An 8,377-nucleotide genomic window follows, 5' to 3' on the forward strand; every position below is an offset into this window, starting at 1 on the left:
GACGTGGTACATATATACAATGGAATATTACTCAGCCATAAAAAGGAACGAAATTGGGTCATTTGTTGAGATGTGGATGGATCTAGAGACTGTCATACAGAGCGAAGTCAGAAAGAGAAAAACAAATATTGTATATTAATGCATATATGTGGAACCTAGAAAAATGGTACAGATGAACTGGTTTGCAGAGCAGAAGTTGAGACACAGATGTAGAGAACAAACACATGGACACCAAGGGCGGAAAGCGGCGGGGGTGGTGGTGGTGGTGGTGTGATGAATTGGGCGATTGGGATTGACATGTATACACTGATGTGTATAAAATTGATGACTAATAAGAACCTGCTGTATAAAAATTTGCATTGTTCTACACACCAGTTAGAATGGGCTTCATCAGAACATCTACAAACAACAAATGCTGGAGAGGATGTGGAGAAAAGGGAACCCTAGAGAAGACCTATTTATTAGGTTTATAGACATGTGTGCAATTAAAAAAAAACCACTACTGTTACCTTGAAAAAAAAAAGACTATACATTTTCCTGTAAGCACAGCTTTAGTCACATCCAAGTTTTGGTATGTAATATTTTTACTATCATTCAGTTCAAATTATTTTCTAACTCCAATTGTCATTTGTTTTTTGGGGGGTTACTTAGAAGTAGTGTATTCATAGCTTCTAGTTACTTTTTTGTTACTGATTTGTAGCTTAACTACAAGTCAAGAAACACACTTTGTAGAATTTTAATGCTTTGAAATTTGTTAAAATTTGCCTTATAGCACAATATGGTCAGTTTTAAAAATGTTCCAAGTGTGCTTGAAAATAATTTGTAATTTAAAGTTTTGGAGTATAGTGACTATATATCTGCTTGTTGTATCAAATTTGTTGCTCACGTTATTTAAGTTTTTTATATCCTTACTAATTTTTTTGGGGGGGGTCTACTGATTCTGAAAGAGATATCCTCCATCAGTGAATGACAGCAGTATGTTAAATCTCCTATTATGATAGTGAATTTGTCTATATTTTCCTTGTAGGTCTGTTGCTCTATATAACTTGAAGTTAAGTGCCTACAAATTTAAAACTTCCTGGTAAATTGGTCTTGTTGATATGAAGTGCCCTTGTTTATTTCTAGTAAAGCTTTTGCTTTCAAGTCTACTGTATCTGTTATTATATAATTTCCTTTTGGTTTATATTTGCACAGTATATCTTTTTCCATTCTCTTACTTTCAACCTTTTTGTACCATTATGTTTTGTTTTTTTAATAAATTTTTAAAAATTAAAAAAAAAGGGCACCATCAAGGAAGTGAAAAAACAACACACATGTGAAAAAACATTTGCAAATCATATATCTTGCAAAGTGCCTGTATACAGAATATATAAAAAATACAACTCCATAATAAAAAGACAACCCAATTAAAGAATGGAGAAAAGACTTGAATAGACATTTCTCCAAAGAAGACATACAAATGGCCAATAAGCACATGAAAAGATGTTCAAAATCACTAATTATTAGGAAAATGCAAATCAAAACCACAGTGACAGAGTAGATCTTAAAAGTTCTCATCACAAGGAAAAACAATTGTAACTATGTGAGTTAATGGATGTCAACTAAACTTATTGTGCTATCATTTTGCAATGTGACATATATCAAACCATTATGTTGTACACCTTAAACTAATGCAATGTTATATGTCAATTATATCTCAATAAAACTGGAAAGGAAAAAAACTACAATAAGGATATATTGTATAACATGGGGAATGTAAACAATGCGTTTTAATGACTATAAATGGAGTATAATCTTTAAAAATTGTGAATCACTATACTGTACACCTGCAAGTTACATAATATTGTACATCAACTATATTTCAATTTAAAAAGAAGAAGAAAAAAAATTGGGCAGAGGACCTGAATAGACATTTTCTCAAAGAAAATGTACAAATCGACAGTAGGTACACGAAAAAGTGCCCAACATCACTAGCCATAAGGGAACTGCAAATCAAAACTATGATGCGATATTACCTCACACCTGTTAGAATGGCTGCTATCACAAAGACAAGAGATGACAAATGCTGGCAAGGAACTGGAGGAAAGGGGACCCTTGTGCACTGTTGGTGGGAGTATAAATTGGTACAGCTACAATGGAAAACAGTATGGAGGTTCCTCCAAAAATTAAAAGTAGAGCTACATATGATGCTGCGGTCCCACTTCTGGATATAAATCCAGAGGAAATGAAATCAGTATCTCAAAGAGATATCTGCACTTCCATGTTCATCGCAGAATTATTCAGATTAACCAAGACATGGAAACAACCGAAGTGTCTATCAGCAGATGAATAAAGAAAATGTGATACACACACACGTGGAGGAATAGCATTCAGTCATAAAACAAAAGGAAATTCTGCCTTTTGCAACAGCGTGGATGAGCCTTGACAGCATGATGTTAAGTGAAATAAGTCAGAGAGAGAGTAGATTGATGATTACCAGGGACTGGGGGTTGGGGAAATGGGGAAATGTTGATCAAAGGGCACAAAAACTTTTCATTATTAAGATGAATAAGTTCTGGATCTAGCGTACAGCATGGTGATTATAGTTAACAGTACTATATTATATGCTTGAACGCTGCTTTGAGAGTCAATCTTAAATGTTCTCACCATAACAACAGAGACAAAATGGTAATTATTATGTGTAAGGTGAAGGATGTGTTAATTAACCTCACTGCAGCAAACATCTTCACAACACATATGTGTAACAAATCATCACGTTGTACGCCTTAAACTTATGCAGTGTTAAATGTCAATTATATTTCAATAACGCTGGCAAAAATAACATCGCCAATAATTTAATTGTGATTTCCATTTTTCACATACATTAATTTGAATGAATGAATGTAGGTGTAAGGCCAAATTAACTAGATTATCACATAAAGGCATAGGTATTGGGTAGAATTATGGCATATAACCCACAGAACACATAATCTTGGGTCTTTTGTTCCAGTGTATATTTACATATTTACTTATGTGTACGGTTATGGATATCATCTGGGAGACATAACACTTCAGGTAAGATCAACAAAACCCAAGAAACAGTTCTCTTTTGTCACGAAGATCATAAGATCTGTCCTTTGATCATCAAGACAGGACAGACAGAAATACTTCTCAGATTTCTTTTTCTGCCCCCCTCTGCTCACATCCTATTTGTCTAACTTACAGGGAAGGGAAAATGCCATCACAACCATGTGCAAATGACCACAAGGGCAGAGCGGCTCAAGCCCCAACGTCACCATCCCCCATGGATCTCCCATATCTTTTTGGCAGCAGTAGGGGTAGAGGGCAAAAAGAGAATGAAGAATTTTGGTTAAAAGGTTTTTATTGCTGATGGAGTTCAAAGAAGGTAAGACAGCTCTAGGTTCTGAATCTCATTTTGCCTGCTGCTGGGTCAAACCTCAAACAATATTTTCCCCTGAATCTTTCTTACAGGATGTGAAGAGGATAAATCACTGAGAAATTGGGGAAAGCTGACAGAAGTTGAAAGGAAAATATGCTGCCGGCTTCCCTGTGGTTCATCTGCCAGTTTCTTCATGGAGACCAATATGCTTCATGGACATTACACAGTTTATCCTTTTAATCCTATTGGGAAAGAAGGTCTCAGCTGTTTCTACTTATCTCTTCTTCAAAAACCATGAACTGTTCTGAAAATCGTTGAAAAGAACATTGTGTCTTTTTCTTTTTCTCAACATATCTTTATCCTTTTTATTTAAAACTTTTAACTTTATATTGGAGTACAGTTGATTAACAATGCTGTGATAGTTTCAGGTGTACAGCAAAGTGATTCAGTTATACATATAGTTGTATCTATTCTTTTTCAAATTATTTTCCCTTTTAGGTTGTTACATAATATTGGGCAGAGTTCCCTGTGCTGTACAGTAGGTCCTTCTTGGTTATCCATTTTAAGCATAGCAGTGTGTACACGTCAATCCCAGACTCCCCATCTATCCCACACCCCTGCCTTTCCCATCTTTATCCTTATTTAAATCATTGTATTGCAAACACACACACACACACACACACACTCACGACAACAACAGCAATAACAAAAGTGCTCTTTTTTTCCTGTAATGGAATGAATATCTGAATTCTTTCTAATTCTATCCTTAGTAAATTTACTTCTTTGGGTTTGAATCCCCCCCACCCCCTGTCAAAAGGTATTGTAAAAATAGCCTGTCTATACTTGTTACTTTATATTTTCACTATAGGTATAGCCTAAAATATTTTATTCATAAATTTAATAAATTATTTATTGAGGGGCTACGATATGCTGGGCACTTTTCTAGCAGTTTGGGAGGATTCTCACTGAAGAAAATAGGTAAAAAAAAAAATTGTGCCTTTGTGGAGATTTCATCCTAATGGAGGAGATAGACAATAAACTTTGGATATAGTAAGTAAGTACATAATGTAGTAAGTAAGTAATAAAGTATGTTAAAATGTGCTAACTGCTATGGAAAAAATGAGACATGGATTTTATAACACAGTGAGTAATTCTCTATGTCCAAGGTACTGGATGAAAAGCTGGGAAGTAACTAGTATCTCTCTCTTGGAAACCACTATCGTATTCTCTGCTGCTATGAGTCTGACTATTTTAGATACTCATGTAAGTGGAATCGTGCAGTATTTGTCCTTCTCTGTCTGGCTTATTTCACTTAGCATGATGTCCTCCAGTCGTCTCATGGGGTAGGGAATGGCAGGATTTCCATCTTTTTTTAAGGCTGAATAATAGTCTATTGTATGAATATACCACATCTTCTTTACCCATTCATCTGTTGATGAACATTTAGGTTGTTTCCATATCTTGGCTATTGTGAAGAATGCTGTTATGAATATCAGTATACAAATACCTGTTCATGTCCCTGTTTTAAACATTTTGGGTATATACCTAGAATTGGAATTGCTAGATCATATGGTAAATTTATGTTTAAATTTCTGAGGAGCCACTTACTGTTTTGCACAGTGGCTGCACCATTTTATATTCCCACCATCAATGCACAAGAGTCCCAATTTTTCCGTATCCTCGCCAACACTTGTTATTTTCTGGGTTTCTTTGATACCAATCCTAATGGGTGTAAAGTGGTATTTCACTGTGGTCTTGATTTGCATTACTCTAATGATTAGTGGTGTTGAATACTTTTTATGTGTTTATTGGCCTTTTGTATACCTTCTTTGGAGACATGTCTATTCAAGTCCTTTGCCCATTTTAAATTTTGTTGAGTTGTATGAGTTCTTTATATGTTCTGGATATTAATCCTTTATTAAATATGTGATTTGCAAGTATTTTTGCTCATTCTGTGAGTCGCCTTTTCACGCTGTTGATAGTGTCCTTTGATGCACAAAATGTTTTCATTTTGGTGAAGTCCAAGATATCTATTTTTTCTTTTGTTGCCTGTGCTCTTAGTGTCATATGCAAGAAGTCATTGCCAAATCCAATGTCATGAAGCTTTTCTCCTAAGTTTTCTTCTAAGGGTTTTGTAGTTTCAGCTCTTGTGTTTATGCCTTTGATCTATCTTGAGTTAATTTTTGTGTACGGTGTAAGGTAAGGTCCAACTTCATTCTTTTGCCTGTGGATATCCTGTTCTCCCAGCACCATTTATTGAAGAGACACTCAGCTAACATTTACTGAAATCCTTAATACCAAGAAAGAAGATATGGTATAAAAAGTTCACAGGATAGCTGGGAAAGGACTCTCAACTCATCTTCAGGCCCACCCTTCTTCCTTCTTGTATATTGTTGGCTTCTTTTTTTACCAATGGGGCAAATTAAACCCGGGACAGGTAAACGATTCCAGGGACTGCAGCAAAATAGCAACTGTGTTTTATTTATTTATTTTAATTTTTATTGGAGTATGGTTGATTTACAATGTTGTGTTACTTTCAGGTGTACAACAAAGTGAATCATATATATATATATATATATATATATATATATATATATATATATACATATATATGTACACACACACATTCTTTTTCAGATTTTTTTTCCCGTATAGGTTGCTACAGAATATTGAGTAGAGTTCCCTGTGCTGTACAGTAGGTCCTTATTAGTTATCTGTTTTATATATAGTAGTGTGTATATGTTAATCTGAACCTCCCAATTTATCACTTCCCCTTCACGTTTCCTCTTTGGTAACCATAAGTTTGATTTTGAGATCTGTGAGTCTGTTTCTGCTGTGTAAGTAAGTTCATTTGTATCATTTTTAAAAATTAGATTCCACATGTAAGTGATATCATATGATATTTGTCTTTCTCTGTCTGACTTACTTCACTCAGTAGACTAATCTCTAGATCCATCCATGTTGCTGCAAATGGCTGAGTAATAGTCCATTGTATATATGTACCACATCTTATTTATCCATTCCTCTGTTGATGGGCATTTAGGTTGCTTCCATGTCTTGTGTTTTAAAATTGCTGTTGAGAAGGTGGTGCTGCATAATTCGTTTTCATAGTTTACCTGGGGGAGGGGACATTCTTCAAGAAGGGCAAATCCAAACCTGCAGGAGAGTGAAAGACGGTTTGAAAAATTGTCTTCAGCATGAATATTATTTGCATAATACAAATGACATAAAGTAAAATTCCTCTGTTTCTGGCTTGTGGGGCTGCACAGACATTAGAGTGTAAGCATTGGCTAAGGGGTATGAGCTGCACATGCTGGGGAACATAGATCCAGTGGGCGTTACCTCATTATAACCATGTGGACACAAGCAGTCTTGGTTGAGAAAAGGCATTTCTAGATAAGCTGTTAAATGAATTAATGTTAGTGTCTATTTCTTTACCTTGCACGGAACTACCCTGGGCATCAACACTACTGTATTTGTTCTGATGTTACTCAGTTTCACCAGGAGCTCCAGGTGCTTACATTTCTTTGCCAGATAGAATCATCATGTACTGTGGGTGAGGGGACTGGGGTAGAAAGATGCTCCAGGGCAGTTCAGATTTCACCTTTATCAGGAGCCTTGGCAGGGACAGCATGGAGTTAACCAGACCATTGTTGCATTTCCTAGGAGATCTAAGAAAACCAAGACAAGCTGTGTGGAAATCCTTCAGGCCAGGAACACAGCAGTTCTGAGTCCCAGAAATTATAAATTGAGTAGAACGAATAGGGTTGGTCTGAGGATCAGGGGAGGTGCTGGTGTGAGTTAGTTCTGGAAGCCGCGATGTGATGGGGACATGCTGGTTGAGAGAATAAAGCCTATGAACAATTAAAATAGCAGAACCAGAACATTTAAAATGAGTGCATCCCTGAATTCCCTGCCGAAGGGTAGTTTCAGTGTGCAGTGAATGCAAATGCCAACGTCCCTACATGTTGACAGCACCAGGGAGCATCTGTTTTCAAACATCATGGCCAATATTTACTTGGAAAATATCTCATTATTTTAATTTGTATTTCTTTTATTATTAATGAGGTTCAGAATTTTCTCATTTGTTTGCATAATTTATATTTCTTTTATAAAATTTTTATGGGCTTTTATCGATTGATTTGTAAGTGTAATTTGTATATTGGGGAAATAAGTCCTTTGTCTATCATTTGGGTTGCAAATATTTCCCCCAGTCTGTCTTTTGAGTTTGTTTATGATACTTTTAGCCTCCAAAAATGTTAAAATGTGATGTAGTTAGCGCTATCCATTTTTTTTCCTTTGCAGCTTCGAGATTTCCTACTGTGATTAGAAAGCCCTCGCTAAGAAAAATCAAATTATTCACCGATGTTTTCCTTTAGATTTGTGAAAATTTTATTTTCTTTTCATATCTAAATTCTTGGATTCATCTGGAATTTGTTTTGCATACATCAAGGTGCAAGTTTACATTTCTTTGGGAGATGGCAGAGTAACACTCTCTCCCACTGGAATGTGAGCCTCAGGAAGGCAAGCACTGAGCTTTTGTTGCTTGCCAATGTGATGTCAGGGCCTGACACAGCGCTTGGCACCTGCTAAGTGTTTAGTCAAGACTCCTTTAATTAGTACATGAATGAAATTCTAGAGAAGATAAAGGGAGGAGCTGAATCTCTCAGGAAGAAACCTTCATTTCTGGATTTTATACTTAAAAAGGAATAAAAACAGAGTGGCACATGTCCTGAAAATAAAAAGCCAGATGGTGAAGGAACTAGAAACCATGTTAGACAAGAAACTGGGGATGCTCACTTTGGAGAAAACTCACTGGAAGAGAATCTCTTCCTTTGTCCAGTGTTTAGGAGATGGGCGAGGGCCAGTGGTGGAGGCTTGGCTTTCATAGTTTAAGGAAGAGCCCTGGGATGATGACCTGCTCACAGAGAGAATGGCTGGATTTGGAGATGGCAAGCTCCTTTCCTCTAGGGGTGCTCAGGCATATGCTCATGGGAT

This window comes from Physeter macrocephalus, chromosome 16 (genome assembly GCF_002837175.3).
Source record: "Physeter macrocephalus isolate SW-GA chromosome 16, ASM283717v5, whole genome shotgun sequence".
NCBI classification, from domain to species: domain Eukaryota; kingdom Metazoa; phylum Chordata; class Mammalia; order Artiodactyla; family Physeteridae; genus Physeter; species Physeter macrocephalus.